The 20,372-nt window shown below is 43.2% G+C and overlaps 1 pseudogene; it reads left to right on the top strand.

Moving 5' to 3' along the window:
* The window catches only part of LOC142487563 (S-methyl-5'-thioadenosine phosphorylase-like), a 113,406-nt pseudogene that overhangs the window by 28,592 nt on the left and 64,442 nt on the right, over positions 1–20,372 (top strand).

The raw sequence follows: 20,372 nt of genomic DNA, 5'->3' as shown, positions 1-20,372 counted from the left end.
AGGGCAATCTCATGGGTTTGCTTCAACATTCCCAGCTCTGTGTTCAGACCGTGGCCCTCCAGGCGTGAGTTTTGCACCTCTGTGCTGAGCGCGTGAACCTCTTGTAGAGCCTTCCCGTATTTCTGTTTTAGGATAGCCATTACGGTGTTGGCCTTTTCCAGCCTAGTCGTCACCTCTTCCAGCTCACTCCGTAAGAGAGACTCTGTTTTCTTCAAAGCCTCGTACTCCTGTAAAGCTGGAAGTATACACCTCTGTAATTCGGCGTTCGATTCTCGCTCTTCCATCCAACATTCTCGCTCCTTCTTGCCCGCATTCTCCACCATATGTGACAAACGCCCCTCTTTTGTAGCGCTGACGTCTGTCTGGGTTCTTCCCGACACAGTCTTCTAGGGTTAATTATACAACAAACAGGATCATGCAAAGTATTATGCTGCTTAACTCAGGCTTCTGCCTGCTTTATTTTCATCCAAGTAAGGTACTGCAGCTTTAACATGTGAAGGTTAGAGGTACTCAGATACTTTCATTCAGCAGTTCACATATTTCAGTGTTACAATATTTCCCACTCTGTTATTTCAAGAAATAAAACCAAAATCATATAAGCATAATCCTATCCCTTTCAGGGATCTAACTACACATCAGAATTAGTCTCTCTAACAGCTGCTGGCCAACTAAACTGGTTCCCCAGCTTAAAACAATGCTCTCTCATTTAGGGTCACAAGATACAGCACAGTCTTTTAGCAACAGCAATAACCATTTGTTTTGTCTTATCTGTTCGTGGGGTCCAGGCAAATCCTCTGGTACTGTGATACATGGAGGGGCCGTCAACCCCGATACTGGAAACAGGGGAGCAGCGATACCCCCAGCCTCCAGGCTCTAAGGAGAGAGCCTGAAATGCAAAACCTCTCTGCTCTAAGTACCTGTGCATGTGATTAGAAGAGCAGGTGAGGGAGAACTAGAGCCATTGTAATCTGTGGTCTGGATTTTCCATCCAGCTGCCTGAGTTAATGGGAAGCTGTGGAACGGATCATTAACTATTCCTGCACTTTCTGCTCTAAAATGGGGCAGAAAGCTGCCTAACATCTTTGGACTATGTCACAATATATATATATATATATATATATATATATATATATATATATATATATATATATATATATACATACATACACACACACACACACACACACACACACACACACACACACACACACACACACACACACACACACACACACACACACACACTTTGTAGGCTAATGATATGTTCTTTTGTCAGTGGTCTAACTTACATTAATGAAAAATTAAGAAAAATAAGGTATTTTTTTGTTATAGTCAGTGAAACAATTGTACCTTTTAACCAACTGTTTACACTGTACACCTTGGATGAATGCTAAACATGGTCACAATCTGCACCATGTACTTTGTACAAATGTTTCCCATTCAACTTAGTTTACCTTAAATATTTCAATGACAGTGTGTAATGTCATAGCAGTGTATGATTTTATAAAATCATGTATGAAACACAAGTTTAAACAGTTGTTAGATAGATGGATTGAAGTGATGTAATAACATGTATTAACATGTATTTGGTAGTTATTTTATTTGTAACTAACAAACATTATACAATAAAATTCACTATCGTTATGTATGTATTTGCAAAACATACAATGTTGTGTCCCTATGATGAACAAATAATCACACAAGTCAAATATTCATTTCAAAATGTATTACTTTTCAGACAACAATGTTTGTGATCTTGTCAATGGAGGTTGAGTTGAAGGTGTGCGTTGGAGACGTGTGCGCACTCTGACACGACCACGTAACATGAGGGGTCTCACTATAGCAGTTTCTGGTGATAGCAGTTGCATATTTGGAAAGGCCATCATTCGTAATGGCTGTGTACTTGGCATAGCCATTAAATTACATGGATGTGTACTTGGCAAAGCCATTGTTTCACATGGCTGTATATTTTGCAGTGACATTGATTGACATGGCTGTATACTTGCCACTGCCATTACATTACATGGATGTGTACTTGCCACTGCCATTACATTACATGGATGTGTACTTGGCATAGCCATTGTTTCACATGGCAGTGAACTTGCCATTTCCATTACATTATATGGAGTGTACTTGGCATAGCCATTGTTTCACATGGCTGTGAACTTGCCATTTCCATTACATTATATGGAGTGTACTTGGCATAGCCATTGTTTCACATGGCTGTATATTTGGAAATAACATCGTTTGAGCTTGCTGTGTCGTGTGTAATGTACCTGACATGTGTGTATATGGCTGTGTCTGTGCCAAAGCACACACCTGATCATTTCCCTTTGTTGGGTTACCTAGACTCTGCTTTTTCCATGTACCCATCACAGGGCACCAGTATTTGCATAAGACATTTCTCTTACTTGTTCCTAATCTTTTTTTTTTTGGACTAGCAGAATAAGGTGGCACCAATGTTACAGGAGCAGAAGAAGCTGCAAAACTTGCAGGAGAAGCTGGTAACAATTGTGCTGGAGCATTGACGTTAGCAGGAGACTCCGATACCAATTGTGCTGAAGCATTGACATTAGCAGGAGACTCCGATACCAATTGTGCTGAAGCATTGACGTTAGCAGGAGACTCCGATACCAATTGTGCTGAAGCATTGACGTTAGCAGGAGACTCTGATACCAATTGTGCTGAAGCATTGACGTTAGCAGGAGACTCCGATACCAATTGTGCTGAAGCATTGACGTTAGCAGGAGACTCCGATACCAATTGTGCTGAAGCATTGACGTTAGCAGGAGACTCCGATACAAATTGTGCTGAAGCCTTCAACGTTGCAGAAGAATTGGATACCAAGTGTGCTGAAGCATTCAAGGTTGCAGGAGAAGGCCAAAAACATTTTCCAGAAGCAGAGCTGTTGAATGTTGCATGACAACCCACTACAAATTGTGCTGAAGCATTCAAGGTTGCAGGAGAACCAACAACAAATTGTGCAGAAGCATTCAAGGTTGCAGAAGTATCCGCTCCCATTTTGTGCTGAAGCATCCAAGGTTGCAGGAGTACCCGCTACAAATTATGCAGAAGCATTCAAGGTTGCAGGAGTATCCGCTCCAAATTGTGCTGAAGCATCCAAGGTTGCAGGAGAATCTGCTAACAATGTTGTGTAACGGGTATTCCACCCCACCCAATCGCATATATAGTGTGGGTGCGTAGAACATGAGGTGTTACCAGGTGTGGTGCATATACCTGCAGGCTCACAGGAGGCCTGAGCCTCCGCTAGTGAGAGCCTGGGGTGAATCCTCTGGAACGGTCTCGGTTTCAGCGCCTCCACCTATGTAGGATTCTATGGAAATGTACTGCACCGACACACTTTATTCGAGCAAATACCCGGTATGTACCTGGCAGATACCTGGAATGCGCCGCTCCTCACCTCTGACAAGCCCCATTGCATTTGCCTTCCCAGCCTGGGTTCATGCCTGGCTGATGGGCGGCTGATCTGTTAAATGATAATGATTAGGATTTAATAGGCTGCAATGCTTCGCGTGTCTACCAGATGGCATAAATTCATGAATTGTAATGCAGTATATATATATATACTGTGCAGTATTGCAGCCAGCGGGAATAAAATGCTTCAATCCCTGCTGGAAAATAACTCAATGCACTCGGGCAGAAAACAGTCATAAACCTCAATACACCCGGGTATACCCGAATTCGTGGGACTAGCCGAGCTCGAATAAAGTGTGTCGCCAGTGTAGAATGACCCTAACATAGGAACCCACCCAGAAACCACATACACCAGTATTATGGATAACAGATTTACTGAATGAATAAACGATAACTAATACATCATACTCAGAACATCACCACCGTATAACATCCCCACAGTGCCCACAGCCCAACCCCCTTTGTCCCGTGGTCAGCGCTGCCACTATGTGTTAACAGAATGTTATGATCTTTGTTGGTGCACTTATAGAGTACCTGCCGAGTGCTCCAGCACTCGGACCTGCAAGGACTTCACAAAGGATCAGTCGTTCTGGATCCCGTCTGATCCGGTCCGGTGAATCTTTGCTTGGGGTCCGCCAGGGGTGATCCCACCCTGGAGATAGTCTCTGATCTCTAGGTATCGACTTGCACACAGACCTCTTTACTGGAACTGCAGCATCCGCTGATCCCTATCTAACACTGGCACTACATGACACGGTCCCTAACCTAGGGCCTGTCCCTGTAGCACCACAAACTGGGGATTGAGGACCTACCTGGGACCTAAGGGGTTAACTGGCCTATCTCGCCTCCCTAGCTCTTTCCGGTCCTGACTCTAACCAACTAGTACCTGCAGTAACGCACGGCCACTTACTTGGTACGTGCAGCAACCGTGCTGCACAAACACTGTGCCTGTCTGTCAGACCTCACAGCACTGACAGCCGTGACTCTGACAAGACAGCACTCACGAAGGGCAGAGTCCCTAACTGGGGCCGTCCCTATCAATTACCCACTAACCTGGTGGGGAGTTGGGGCCTACCTGGGAGAGGGGACCTTACGCGATGCAGGAGATTTACTCGCTCCCTGCACCCTTCCTTCCCCTTCTGCTCCGCTGCTCCAACTGACTGCGTAGCTGCAAGCCCAAACAATGTATCTCCTTCTTCTGCCAAGTCATCTTCCAGCCCTATTGGCTCCCTGGGGTCACATGGGGCATACAGAGGCTCATGGGACTCGTAGTCCCTGCTCAGAGCCTTCCCTGGTAGGCTAGGGCTTCGCGGGCTTTTGTTGAACTCTTCTGCGCTTGCGCGATCTATCTGGGACTGCCGCAACCTTTCCTGGCCTTTCCCTACACTCGTGCGACTTCTCCCTACCTCTGAAGATCCTTCTGCGCATGCGTGACTCTGTCGGGCCGCCGGGGGCTCACTGCGCATGCGCGAACCGGCGCAACATGGCGGCGCTCTCACCTCCCGGCTCCGAGAGCGCCGAGAGACCTGTGACGCGCGTGCGGCCTTGGCAACCGGCCGCATACGTCCACCGGCAACCCCCGAGCCGGGGTCTGACCGCCCTCACCCCTGCGATCGCCGCGCGGGGCCGCCAGTTGACTCGGCTGCACCCGCGATCGTCAGCAAGGTGAGGGGGGTGCTGACAGGCTGGGGAGACCTGGCTACAGTTGCAAAAGCAGAGGTGTTGAAGGTTGCAGGAGAAGCTGCTAATAATTGTGCTGGAGAGGGGACATTCAATGTTGCAGGAGAAGCTGCCAATAATGGTGTCTGATAAGATGGCAAAGATGCTGCCGGAGAGGAGGACAATTGTGGAGATTCATGTTTAGACTTTGGTGTTGAAAAAATTCTAAGACCACGATCAAATGATGAAGAACCAACATCATGTCTTCTCGACAGTATTGCACACACACGTAGCTCGTTCTGTTTTATCAGACTTTCATCTATGGAATGTAACGAAGAATTGTGTAAGTCGAATGCAGTACTATTCCTGTTTAAAATTTTTTTAATGCTGACCAGCTCTGCTACAATTTCCTTTTGCACAGCCATCAATTCTTGGTGACGTTTGTTTTGAGAATTGATAAACCGCTGCTCCGATTTCTGTTGCTTAGACAAGTGTTGTTTTATGTCTTGTTTCTTTTTGGGAGACGTCACTTGTGGACTGCGTGACATAGATACCACCGATGAGGAATCAGAACCAACCAACACAGCAGTTGTTACATCTAAAATGAAAAGGGAAAAAATGAAAAACTTAGACACATTTATGAATTAAGATTATGAGATTTTATAAAGCATACTAAGATCCTTATAAATAACATCTTGAATGTGGAGAATATACCATATTTAGCATTTATTTGGCCCAATTGTGCACTACCAAAGTTATGTCACATCAAAGCATACTTACAGATTGACAAGCATAAGACTATATATATATATTTATATTTAGATATAATTTAAAAAAATAACATGTATGTGTTTTAAAGTAATCATCCTCACATTTAAATAGAGTATTCTATATCTGGTGTATATTGTCAATTGATGCTAAATCTATTAATTTACACATGCAATTGTCCCATGCTAATGTGAATGTCAACACGGGTACTTTGTAGTTGTTATTGTGTGTGATTGGCAATGTGTACACACAACAAAATAAGGTTGTGGTTATACACATGTCCTATAGTATGTGGCCACGCACAACAGTGAACATGTAGCGGGACAATGTTCCAACCCAAGAGAAAGTATATGATTGCAGTATCACAATCTAAAAACAGTGTGTATATTAATGTTTACATTGAACATGTAATTTCATCTAATATATTGTATTGGGTGTTCTTCAACTACTTTTAATAGTTAAAAATACACAGACATCAAACACACACCATTAACCCCTACACACAGTGTGCGTAACGTGACACAGCGTTTACAAACAAGCTTAAACAATATACTTTTTTTATAATGTCTCACCTTCAATTGGTAAAGGTGATGAGGCCGCAGATGCATGTGAGGAGAGGGACGATGCAGATGATGAAACAGCTGATGCACGTGTTGAGACAACATTTTTTTTGGACACTATGTACAGTACAGGGGGAAAAAAATTATGCTGGTTACATACACGAAAATGAAGAATATTACTGTAATTAAAGGCAAATGGAGTAGATGTTAGTTCAAATTATCAGCAAGTACATATGTGAAATTTGTATTGTAAAAAACAACAACATAATCTTATTTGTTCATACATAGTATGATTAATCAATAATATTCATGTGTTGCATTTTAGGACCATTACCTACAATGTTATGTATTAATTGTAAAATAAATAAAAGTAACATAAAAACATTTATAAAATTGTGTTTGTTATGACTACAATAATTTGCCCACAATGACTCTAAATCATGAATTGAGGCCTACATGTGATCTATATCATCAATTGAGGCCTACATGTGAAAAACTTCTAATGAGTACAGGCATACCCCGCATTAACGTACGCAATGGGACCGGAGCATGTATGTAAAGCGAAAAAGTACTTAAAGTGAAGCACTACCTTTTCCCACTTATCGATGCATGTACTGTACTGCAATCATTATATACGTGCATAACTGATGTAAATAACGCATTTGTAACAGGCTCTATAGTCTCCCCGCTTGCGCACAGCTTTGGTACAGGTAGGGAGCCGGTATTGCTGTTCAGGACGTGATGACAGGCGCATGCGTGAGCTGCCATTTGCCTATTGGGCGATATGTACTTACTCGCGAGTGAACTTAAAGTGAGTGTACTTAAAGCGGGGTATGCCTGTATATGTTGACGTGTTGTACAGGTCAAGTAGTAATTGTGCAATTATTTGGTACATAGTCAATATTAGTCATGTACTTTTACTGACCTGGGGGAAATGTAGAGTCGTAGATACCAATATCACGATCCCCAGCCAAACCCTCCACCAATAATGGGTTCATCATGCGAGCAACCTGCTACTCCATCTCCGTCAATCTTACAGATGGGCCAGGAGGTCCTCCGCCAGGAGTAGATGCACTTACACGTATGGCATGTAATTTTTTTTTTCCATTACTTTTTATATCTTGGAAACGTTTCCGACAGTTCATATATGTTCGCTGTTGATTTCCACACGCCGAAACTGAGTTTCCACCTGTTTCCACAATTCCTTTTTGACTCTGCTGGATGTCTTGCCTAAACAAGCCAACACAAAAGTGTTAAGAAATATGTTAATAACATATTAACATTTGTAAAATCTAGTTAAACATAGTTATAAAGTTATAATTTTTTTTTACATATGTCAACATGGTTGCTAAGGCCACACTGCACGTGCATGCATGTCCGCCTAGCAAGCATGCGCAACCTGAATAGCAGTATTCGAGACCTTCTAATATCCACTCATGTATGGACGCAAACAGACAATATTTAAAAGTTAATCCTACTTCAGCACAGATGGCTAAATGAGTGCCTCTGTAATACGGACACACTTATTGCGTCAGCTATGCTGATGTAGTGATATCCTGTAAACCTTGTCTGTTTGTGTACATGAAATTATGGACTTGTCCAGGGCTGTCCTTTACCCTCAGCTGCAGTCTGAAAGCGTAATTTTGATGCGCACGTCTCATAGACCATGTCGTTCAGGGTGCATGCTTAAAAGGGGGGTGGGTGAACTTACGTGAGGGCCGCAACAAACAACAATTAATGTTAACGTTGCATTTTTATAATTTGTTTTATAATGTTGGTTTTAAATTATTTTTATAGTTCAATAGTTTCATGTGTGCAATCTCTAATTACCTACATAAAATGTGTAGCTGCAGGTCAATTCGTTCTCCATGTATTGTTAGGCGACATTTGGTGACATAATTAGTGAAGGGATTTGTTTATATTCTGCTTCAGTCCATCAGTGGAAGCTCATGAAGATTCATGAGCACTCCTGCACTGACATGTGCAAGAGGGAGGCCAGTGCTGACAAAGGGGTGTGCCAGGGCTTGTGACAGGACATGAAGTGGCAGTGCCTTCGCAAATGCTTCTTCAAATATAATACAAGAAAATTGATAATTAAACAAAAGTTATGTAAAAACACAAAAAAATAAAACACATTTTCTTACTACAGAACTGATTTATAAAAAAAACAAAAAAACATGCAGGATATTGACTGAACTGCAGCTTTAAATGCCTTACGGTTGGAAAGGTAACAGCTGCCCTGTCTCCAACAAATAAAGTTGCCGCTGGTTAAAGTTCATTCAATTAAACAAAGCTTGCTTATTGAAGATGCAGCTGCGTCACTGTTCCTTTAACAAGAAATGAAATGATTCTTTAACATTCTTTAAAGGCAGCAACAACAATCATGAAAATGCTGTCTGTAGCCACGCCTCATCCCATATTTTAAATGAGTGATTGTGATTATGAACAGACTGAAAGGCACTCGCACTGTCCCCAACACGCACAGACATCCCACCAACAGATACCCCGCCACTCACACGCTCACGACCACCACCACGCTCACGACCCCGCTCACGTGCCCCACCAACATCACGAACACGGTGACCATCACGACCACCCTCACGGCCACGGTGACCCTCACGTACACACTCACGCCCACGCTCACACTCACGCCCACCCTCAACCTCACGACCACCCTCACGCCCACGGTGACCCTGACGACCAGGCACACCCTCACGACTATGCTCACGGCCACTCACATGCTCACGGCCACTCACACGCTCACTTCCACTACTGTCATCCATAACAACACGTTACACAATCACTCACAAATAAAACAAAAAAAAACAAATGGCACACCAAAATACAAATATACACACTCACTAACACACAATAGTTCTGCAACAATCACAACAATACACAATCCTTTCAAACTTACAATCAACTGTAGCTCTCGCAATGCAACTAGCCTGTGTGTCTCTCACTTCCGCACACCAACACAGACACTGATTAGTAGAACAAAAACATTTAAATAGGCTTTTGGAATTGTGATAGTCTCGCGATAATCTCGCCGTGACGACAACAAAGTTCAAATAAAGTTCAAAAAAACGTATGATCATTTATTAAAAAAAAGCACTAGCGAAAAAATCGCTGCGATATTATCGCCGAGTTTCAAAAACGGAATATGAATCCTCATCGTGGCTTTATGAATACCGTGATAGGATCGAGCTGAAAATCGTCAACTATAAATTCATGGCGATATTTTTTATGAATGTTCTCTGAATAAGGCCCTTAAACTTTGTACTTTAGACAATGCTTCACAGTTGAATATACTGTAGTAGGGAAATATGGAAATATCCCTTTTTTCTGTCAGGCTTTCTAGATTTATTTTTCAGGAATAAACCTGTGTTCTCTTATTAGGCAGCCATTATGTCACTGCATTAAAAGTGCATGGGGCAAAAAGAAAACAGGAATCATGTATAAATGTAGACAAAAAAATAACTGTATTTCTATTCGTTGTTTAAAAAAAAAAAAAAAAAATCTATGGTCTTTCTGTTTTTTATTTTTCCAGCCGTCGGACGCCTTGGTTCTAGGGAAGATAAACAATGTGGACTGTGTACTGCTTGCAAGGTAATCTAGAGATTTTGCTCATAAAGACTGTAATAAAAATGGCAGGGGATATGAAGTATTTTAATCAATCTGGTACTTCAGAGATTAACGTTGGTTACGCTGCTATACAATTGTTTGGGGGTGTGTTCTGCAGACTGCCAAGTGGTTGCACAGCCTCAGAGCTCCGTGCTAGACCGCAGGAGATGCGGCTAAAACATCCCACAAAAGTGCCCCAAGTGAACAGGGAACCCCCGGACCACTACCTGGTGCCTGCTCCCACCTGCGATTGCCCAGCATATCCCTGGCAGCAGCAGCCGGAGAGGTAGCCACGAGGCGAGCCAAGATGTGCCGGCCGGCCCCGTTCTCCCCGAGGAGAGCTCTTGAGACGGGAGAGGCATCCGGAACAGGAGACCAGCCGAGAGCGCCGGAGAAGCCACCCGGTGTTGCGGGACCCGTGGTGGGCGATCGGATGGCGGCGGGGATGATCCGGCTTCCCCCCCTCTCTCCCCCTTCCCCCCCCTCTTGGCGAGCTGCTGTTTCTCCCCAGGGAATGCCGCAAGACCACACAGGTCAGGTCAGCTGGCAGGGAGCCTGCAGCGAAGGCTCACGGAGGCGATCCCAACAGGGAAAAACCCCAGCAACCCCTCACTGATTTGAGCCCCCCGCAGCACACTCACAGTAACCCAAAGCAGCTGAGAACCCCCCACATCACATGTCAAGCGCCCACTGCACCCTAGAGCCAGACACGACAGACAACAAAGCCCCAGAGGAGAGCCCCCCTGCAATTCCCCATAGCAGCTTTCAAGCATCTGCCACTACCACACATAAAAACAGACAATCCACATCAACACGCCACTGGGCCTCCCCACCTATCAGGGCAACCAGCCGCCTGTAACCAGAGTGTAACGCTGTACTGCCCGCAGACCTGGCCAGTCCCCAGTACTGAGGTAGCTAAGGGTATAACACGCACCCACAGTAGTGAGGGCATGCCCGGAGTGTGGTAGGGTGCGTTGCCGGGACTGGTGAGAAAGGGTTAGCCAGATACTTGACGAGTCCGGGGCGCCAAAGGTCCGAGTAGCGAGATCCATAAGTCATAGGTCGAGGACAGGAGAGAACAGTGTAGTAGCGTCCAAAGCCGGGTCCAGGGGGTAGAAAGGTACATGTAGTCAAACGGAAGCCGAGATCAAGTCCAAAGGTAGCACACAGGGGAAGGAACTGGAGCGAGAACTGAAACACAAGAGAGCCGGGCATAGAACTCCCTACAGCAAGAGCCACAAGAAACTATGCAGAGCGAGGAAGGAGAGGGCAGACTGGGGTAATATACGTGAGTGGACTTATAGGAGGAAGAGGTGGAGCGGGGGTGTGCCTGAGTAGGCCCAGGGATAGGCTCAGGTGCCTAGAGGGGGTGCCAGCCCGGTGAGTGGATGAGATTGCCCTGATGTCCTGCGGCAGGTGGGAGGCGGAGCCAGGCATGCAGGAGGATGGTGAAGAGGATCGGGTGCGCGAGCGCCCTGTGAGGTTCCCGCGTGCGTGCCCCGGCAGCGTGCGGGTGGAGACGGCGTGTGCCGCAGGGGAGAGGAGCAGCGCCGGACCGGAACAGGTAAGGAGCCGGCGGGGAGGGCGCACGGCATGTGCGGTGACGCAGGGAGCCGGAGCAGCGGGGACCCGCTGTACGGAGCGTGTACCCCGATCCCTTACACAGAGAAGATCCAAGACCTCTCAGGATGCCCTCAATATCCAAAATAGGCCTGATCGGGGTCTTACCTACAACCCTACACACCACATCTTAAAATGACCACACTGAGAGATACCCGATGATTTCGCTGGGTATGGAAGTCTATCGAAGGATCTACAGGGACCCCACATATTGAATGAGAATATAACCAGTTTCCTTTAATATCTCGCAATCTACTCCGTCCCCCAAGGAACCAGGTCAGACTGAGGATGACTAATAACATGGAAAAAATGACCGCCTAGGAGGTTGCCTGATTCTTTGGGGGTAATCAGCGGAGGTGGGGAGGGGTACGGGAAGCCACAATGGAGCTGCAGAAGGTACAGCCCTGACCAGAACCAAGACCGCGCAGGTGCGGATGGCGAGGAAGTAACCAGACAATACTTGGAAGATCTCTTCACCAGGATGCAAAACTTATTCCAACGCAGTAAACAAACTTTTTTTTGAATCAATCTTTTTTTTTTTTTATTGGCAACAAACACATACTTACATAGGTACAGCGGTATCATAGGCACAGGACACCATGGTTGAGTGCAACAAGGTGTTGACCAATAATAATAAACTTTTTTCCTATTAGAAGGAAAGAAAGAGGAGAAGGGAGGGGTAGGGGGGAGGGAAGACGTACCGACAGGGAAGGGATGGATGAAGGGGGAGGGGGGTAGAATCTCTGGTGTCCTCTGTCCCGTCCACCCGTCCGCGTCTACGCAGTCTAGACTCGATGGAGGCCTAGAACTTGCGGACCCAGCCAGGGATCCCAAATTTTCCAGAACTGTGGCATTTTTTTATGGAGCATGGCTGTGAGCTTCTCCATAGACATTACCGCGTCTATTCTTCTGCGCAGTAAGCAAACTTAAACAAGAAGTAAATGCCCTTACCCATAGGACAACAGAACTCTAATTCATGCTGGAGGAATCCCTCCAGCTACAGGCCTCAGCGGATGATGAAATCATAAGGCTGGGACATGAAATAAACTTCATCAAGGATGGCCAAGAAGATCAGGAAAATTGGGAGCGGAGACAAAATATCCGAGTAAGGAATATTCCTGAGTCTAGTCCCCCTGAAGATCTCCGTGCCTATCTAAACAACCTCTTCACAGTGGTGGCCCCAGCCCTACAAGAAAGGGAGCTTGAGATGGACCGGACTCATAGGGCTCTGGGCCCTAGATCAGAGGACCCCAAAAGAAGAGACGTAATTGTGCAACTACATCACTACTCCACAAAGGAAAAAATCTTAGCTAGCTGTAGAAAGAAGGGAGAAATCTTTTTTGAAAATTAACCATTGCAGATCTTCAACGATCTTTCCAAGACAACAATCACCAGAAGACGTGAACTAAAACCTCTAACCGTGATCCCACAAGAGAAAGACATCCGCTATAGATGGGGTTTCCTGTTTAAACTTACAGTACTGAAGAACGGAAAGCAAATGCCCCTCAGATACCCGAAGAAATAGGGAGATTCCTTCAAAGCTTAGGGATCTCCCCTTCAGAACAACAGAACTCATTACCAAATTCACAGAGGTCCGGACGTCCTACTGGCCCTACACGTGCCTCAGAGTGGCTAGCAGGTCAGAATCATCAAAGACTCATGGGCAAAGAGTAGAAGAGGCGATCCAACCGCCGAATACTGCCGCTACACTCTCTCTTTCCCTCGAACTCTCAGGCAAGTTCTTTGTTGTTCTCAGATGGGTCATGATGTCTTCCTCCTCCTTGTTTCGTCCACCCACCCCCCTCAAGCTCAAAGCTGCTGATGGCGGGGGTTTTGGGGTGGGGCAGTTGGATTTGGGTTGGAGCCTCAACTTTTTTCACAGGAAGACCCCGGAAGCTTCAGGTGGACCATGGGAGAACTCTGAGGACTCCGAAGCGTCCCTGCAGGTTTGGCCCCCACTCTTTCCCCCTCCCCCAGTACTTATACAAACTTATACTGGCCAAGGAAGTGTGAGGAAACCAACCTATCACTAGACCTATTACTACAATACACTACCATATGGACCATATAATATTGTATATTATACTTGTAATACATGTTCCCCCACCCTAAGGGAGATTCACTGCTGTTTAGAAGTGTGATCAAAAGTGCTCAAGTACCAGGCTGTTCACAATTGTAATAAATCCTAGACCATGAATAGATTAATCGATCTTCAATATAAATGAATGAGTATGTCCATATAGCCATCACATGAGTACAGCTCCCTGAAAAGTGGGGGTAAGTGGAAAACTACCACACTCAATTTCATTGGGAGTATCAATAAGGCATAAGATAATGGTTGCATTTACTCAGTCATCTTCTGATTTGGGGAGACGAGCTGCTGCTGACGGAATCCAGGTTAATGCAAAAGAAGTAGAGCACAGTCAAATAGGAGCAAGAAGAGGATCCAAAGGTACACAAATATCTTTATTGGAGTGCCCAAAGCATAAGAAAAAAACTCCTTTTCTTATGCTTTGGGCACACCAATAAAGATATTTTTGTACCTTTTGGATCATCTCCTTGCTCCTATTTGATTGTTCTCTACTTCTTTTGCATTAACCTAGATTCACTGCTGTTACCTGTGGTTGGTGCTACCTGTTAGGCTCACAGAAGGCCCTGAGCATCCACCGATGTTGTTGGAGATAGACAGGACATGATTTTGGTGCTTGGTTAGTTCCTTTCTCGGTGTTGCAGCGCCTCCATTCCCACAGGGCCTATCGCAGATAGTTGCAGTCCCCTGTGGAAAACACTCTCACCCTCTCCCTGAATAACTGCAGCCTCAGGCAGGAGTTTAAAACAGTAACTGATTCTTCAGGATACAGCAACGGCATACCAACATATAATCATACATTCGTACACTCTCTTCCCTGGCAGCAAGATAGATTATACCCCACTAGACCCTACAAAACCCAGCGTAGTGTCGCCTCGCAGCTTGCTGTTCTCTTGGTCCCTGCACTCAACCCCCAGGGCTTGAGCTCCCAAATGTCTATCCCTGTCGCCCACATTCTCTGTGGAGTATGGGGTAGATGATCCCACTCCCCTGAGGGAGGGGATGGAAGGTGAACCATAGCCCTGGCTCCACACTTCCACACACTAAAAGTGGAACTGCAACTCCTTTTTCTATATCTATATATATATATCTATATCATATCATGAGATGACACAGATTCTGAAGAATAATGTATAGATATTTGAATGATTCTGATTATTCAAAATACCCTAGTATATTTTTACTTTTGTAAAAACTCTTAAACCCATACTAAAAAATTCTGCAGTTTTTTCCCCCTCAATAATTGTTCTTTGTTAGAGCAGCCCAGTTTACGTTACCTGTAAACCCCACAGAGACAAGTTTGAAATTAAAATTGATATTATGTTCTTAAACCAAATTCTTTGAATTCCAGAAGCTTTGTTGTTCCTCATGTTTGGTACAGTACATGTAAATATTCTATTTGGTTTAACATCTAAAGTGGATATGGTATATTTATGAGCCAGTGGGTGTGGTAAGAAGAATTCTCGTAAAATAGGTCAGTTTCTCGAAAATATAATACTTTCAATATAGTTTAAAATGTCACTAAAGGGAAACCACCACGAGTCGTGGCATTCCAAGTATTGACTGAGTTAACGTTATGATTACTACTAGCAGGATTGTGTTAATCATTAATGACATAATCCTTATGCACATATTAACAAGAATGTATTTATTTAATTTCATTTGCCCACAGTAGGGTTTTGAACAGCTGCTGTATATATTCTGTTTGTTCTTGTACTGTTACATAATTAAAAAAATCTGGTAAGAATGGCCTTGCTTCCATGAATACCTCCGGTCTGAAACACTCCTGTTGATGTGTATCCAGAAAACAGAAAAAAAGGTGGGGCAAGGGATTAAAACCATCGTGCTTGTGGAAAACTGGTCATGGGGCAAATCTCAAAGAGGGTAATGCCTCTAGATGGGGGGGGGGGAATAAGAAAAGATAATATAATACTTACACGGCCCAGTGGAAGTACATGCGTTTAAATGGTAACTTTGGGGTTTCCCAAACCCATCCAAACCAATAGCAGGTGATATATGCTGGTGTGCAGTCGCAAGCAAAGAGCCCCTCTGCGGTGCCCGTAGTCAATCAGGTTCCTCCCTGTGATCTCACACTTATCCTGCCACAATTTATATTTTAGCACTTGTTTCTGCACATTTTAGTAATTTGGTAATGTAATTAAAGTGGAAACTGAGATGATTGACAGTGGTTATTAAAATTGTTATTTTAGAAACATTCTACTGTGACTGCAGCTCACAACATTGCAATAAAGTTTCGTTTTTTTGTGCTGTATGTCAGAACAGTAATGTAATGTACTCTATCACATTTTTAAAATTGACCGGGTATGCAATGCTTTAAAAGAGCTTTCTGACAACAGGTGGTTGATGCCCCCTCCTGACATGGCCTGAATTCCATTGTAGACTGTCTGAGCACTTCCTATTGGCTGTTAGGGAGAGTGCAGTGTGCCTTTTACGATAAACTCCACATGCACAAGATTTTACTTAAAAAAAAAAAAAAGTGTCCATAGACACCATTAACTAACAGCAATTAAAGTGAATAAATGTTAACGATAACTAATGTTTCAGACTTTAGTGAGTACAGGCATACCCCGCATTAACGTACACAATGGGATCGGAGCATGTATGTAAAGCGAAAATACTCCTTTATTTTTAATCTCTTCAGTTTTAGACTAACTGCAATAGTGTTCTAAAGGATGCTGAATGGACTAATATTGTGCAGGCACATATTCACCATATTTATTATACAGTACTACATTGTATTATGTAATAGTCCGTTATAGTTAAATATAGTGTAGTGATAAGTTTTGTAAAGACAATTGCTGCATCCTTCTTCTATTACAGTAACCTACCTTGCCACTGAAAAATGCCAGCTGTATTATAAAATGAACACAATTAGCTGACCCTATACATTGTAACAAGACTACCTTATATCACAGTTTATTATTACATGTTATGCCCTGAAAGTGTTCTGTGACATGCACTCCTTCTTTCTAGGCATGGCAGGCAGCATACCATAGCACCAACAAATGTAAACTTCCGTGCCAACATCTGGACCTTGAAAGCGGAGGGATGTACCCTTATTTTGGTGACTACAGCTTGAGGTTTCTTAAAAGAAGAGATTCAGCCTGGAGATATAGTCGTGATTGACCAGTTTATCGACAGGTGAGAAAAACTTTAACATCTTTTCTTAACGCCTGTCCCAGTTTAATTGTTCACCTCTCACTGAAACACATTAAATCATGTAATAAAATGTATGACCCCTTCGAACATTTGTTAAACGTATCTTGGAATAGTTACCTTGGTCAACATTATCTAATAGTGAAATATAGGGGTTAATCCATTAAATTCTGTACATTTCTGTTGTAGTCAGACGTCCAGAGTGGTGGGGCATTCAGCCAAGCATTGTACATTAACATTTTGCAGTCCAGGAGTTCGCCAGGTGTACTCGTGGATAAAATCGATAATATTTAGCAATGTATTTTATTTTTTACGACTGCTACTACTGTATTAGTTTGTGCTTTTTATTCTAATAAAAGGTGACTTATTAGCCCTTTATAGTTTGCATAGCCTAGTGTGAGATGACATCCATGTCCCCAATGCTACTTCTAAAATCTACAAGATTTCAAAATATCTAATAATACAATTACAAAAAAAATACTACTAGACTTAAGAAGCAACGACAAAATGTTCAAGCCTGTTTAGTTACAGCAAGTGATATATTTAAATTGTAAAATAAAATCACCTATTTGTTGGTCAGTGTATGTCTCTTATTGTGGTTTCTCCTGCAATTTTGCCTCTTGTGTTTTATGCTTTTCCATGTCGCTGCTTCCTCACCCTTTTATTTCTTGTGTTTCCACATATGGCCTCCAAATTTGTTGGAGGAAAAACTGGGTGCAAGAAAGCAGTCGGGCATCCCAGTTAAGCTCTGCACATTCGAGTCCCACAATGCTGTGTAATGAGAAGTGTTATGGAAGCGCTATGGATGCAAATATGCTGAGCTTTGCTTTGATTAACAGCACAGCCCACTGCAACGCTCGGTACCTCCCCTCTACCAGTTGTGCTACCAAGAGCAGCCGTCGCATTCCTGAATTATTTGTCAAATCTGGGACATTTTGATAAATGTATCACCGGGACAGCAGTTTGACTGTCTAGCTAATTATTTCTTCTCTACAATCTGCTTAATTGCACCGGCTTCTCTCCCTAACAAGTCTTTCTCTTAATTTTTCCCCTTTCTCCATGTAAGTGAATTTATAGCTAGTGATTTACTACATTCTGATCCTGATTTATGAAAAACTTGTGGTGTTTGTTTTTGTCCTCCTCTCCAAGCGTTTGATTGGACGCAGTGCTGTTAGCCAAACGTTGACCTTTGAATCTATTTCAACGTTTGGCAAGGAGCTAAACATTACAGGCATTACTGTTTATTAGTGCCTATAATTTTGATCAATTTGGATGTAGCATTTCATTGTTGCCCTCCTGTTTATCCTATAATCTGTGATATACTTTGTGCTTGTATTGTAAACAGGACCACTAAAAGACATCAGACATTCTTTGATGGGGGACCTTCTTGCCTTCCTGGGGTGTGTCACATACCAATGGCTGATCCTTTTTGCAGCAAAACAAGAGAAGTCAGAATGTTTTGTAATGTGGTGGATGTTTGCATCTTTAACGCACAATGCTGTAACTTGTACTGAGATAGGAAATTAACAATAAATATTAACATGAAGGTTCAACATACCTGTCTTTTTAAGACTGCATACACTTCAGGGTTTGTTGACCATCATATAAACGTAACTCCACTATGTGAGTTCTGGTGGAGGAGTTACTGGTAATTGTATTACAGTACATGTAGTGAGTTAATGCGGTTATGAACTCTTTCAGTCTTTGAAAAAAGTGCATGTGTGTTACAGGTTGTGATATCTTTTAATGGACCACTATCATAATTCTTAATTGTTTTAGTTCTGCATGAGTTTTAGCATACTCTCTTTTGTTGTAGTACCTGAAACGGTGATACCATGATGGTGCGTACATTCAAATTTATCACAAACTACTACAAATCTACATTACAAAGTTCTAAGTTGATCATGTCGTTGGTTGCAAACTCACGATCATGGGTCGTGATAATGAGTAGTTTATTTCCTTAACCACACAGAGTATGATCATACACATTCAAAAGTCAATGAGACAATCTACTAGGGAGAGTCCAAGCAGGCATTATATACACTTGATTTCATTTGTCTAAAATAGGTTACATGGCAGAATATAAGATAATAAAAAATGCACAAATGCGCACCAGGGATTAGTGGAAGGTAATTTATTAAAAATACACAAAAACTGAGGGGATCCAACTCCACCTCAGAACAGCTGTGCAGCTGAACGGCTAAGTACTACCAAGGAAAACACCTAATGGTGACTAAACCCTAAGCTGCACAGTATACAAATACAGTAAAATTTATATAAAAAACATGAAAGAAAAAAACAAACATGAAAACAACCTATCAACAGATTTGTATAGAAACCGCCATAGGGTTGGGCACTGGCAAGGGGAAACGGACACTCACACTGAGACAGTCAGCAGACTCGCGGTGGCTGCACAGGATCCGGATCTCAGCACCGCGGAGATGGATAAAACCGCTGCTGTCTCCTGCAGGCTCCGTCTCAGCTTACCAGCATACACGCGCAGGATGACCTGTCGTCACCTCTACGCGTTTCGTACCAAGTACTTCGTCAGGAGTAATTGTTTTAGTTCTGCATGAGTTTTAGCATACTCTCTTTTGTTGTAGTACCTGAAACGGTGCTACCATGATGGTGCGTACATTCAAATTTATCACAAACTACTACAAATCTACATTACAAAGTTCTAAGTTGATCATGTCGTTGGTTGCAAACTCACGATCATGGGTCGTGATAATGAGTAGTTTATTTCCTTAACCACACAGAGTATGATCATACACATTCAAAAGTCAATGAGACAATCTACTAGGGAGAGTCCAAGCAGGCATTATATACACATGATTTCATTTGTCTAAAATAGGTTACATGGCAGAATATAATAACCGTGCCTTAATTCTTAAACCAATCATCTTTCACATCATTAAAACATCTGTCTAAATGAAACAGGTACTTCTTGATACCAGGAATGTGGGCGTTACTTCAGGCACAGTCGTAAATCTACTGTGAGCGAATATCATTCACACCACACACACATTCTTACACACAAAATGGACACTAAAGACATAACAGAACAGACAAAATGGAAACAGAACATCGCCATCAATTCTTCTCTAGAGACCCCACCCCCAGTCCATTTCAGTAATATATCATCCATGTCAACAGTATATTCATTTCAGCAATATTATTTCATCAATCACCACTTCTGAAATGACCCTCTGTTGTAAATTTGGAAAGTTATTCTATTTTACCTGATAATCCATGGTGGGGATCATTATGCACAAACAATTCACAGGAAACAACCACATGGATAAAAGGGGTCAATGAAGTGTTGTGGAGCATTAGAGTAAATGTTTGTACTGTACTGAATACATCACCTGGGCTCTGTACATTTTAACTGGCAGAAATGGATGAAAATTAATGTGGAGGTCCTGATGTAAATTGCTTTA

This window comes from Ascaphus truei, chromosome 1, assembly GCF_040206685.1.
Source record: "Ascaphus truei isolate aAscTru1 chromosome 1, aAscTru1.hap1, whole genome shotgun sequence".
Taxonomy (NCBI): domain Eukaryota; kingdom Metazoa; phylum Chordata; class Amphibia; order Anura; family Ascaphidae; genus Ascaphus; species Ascaphus truei.
Note: the sequence above shows the minus strand (reverse complement) of the source record. Positions and strands in the feature narration are given on the sequence as shown.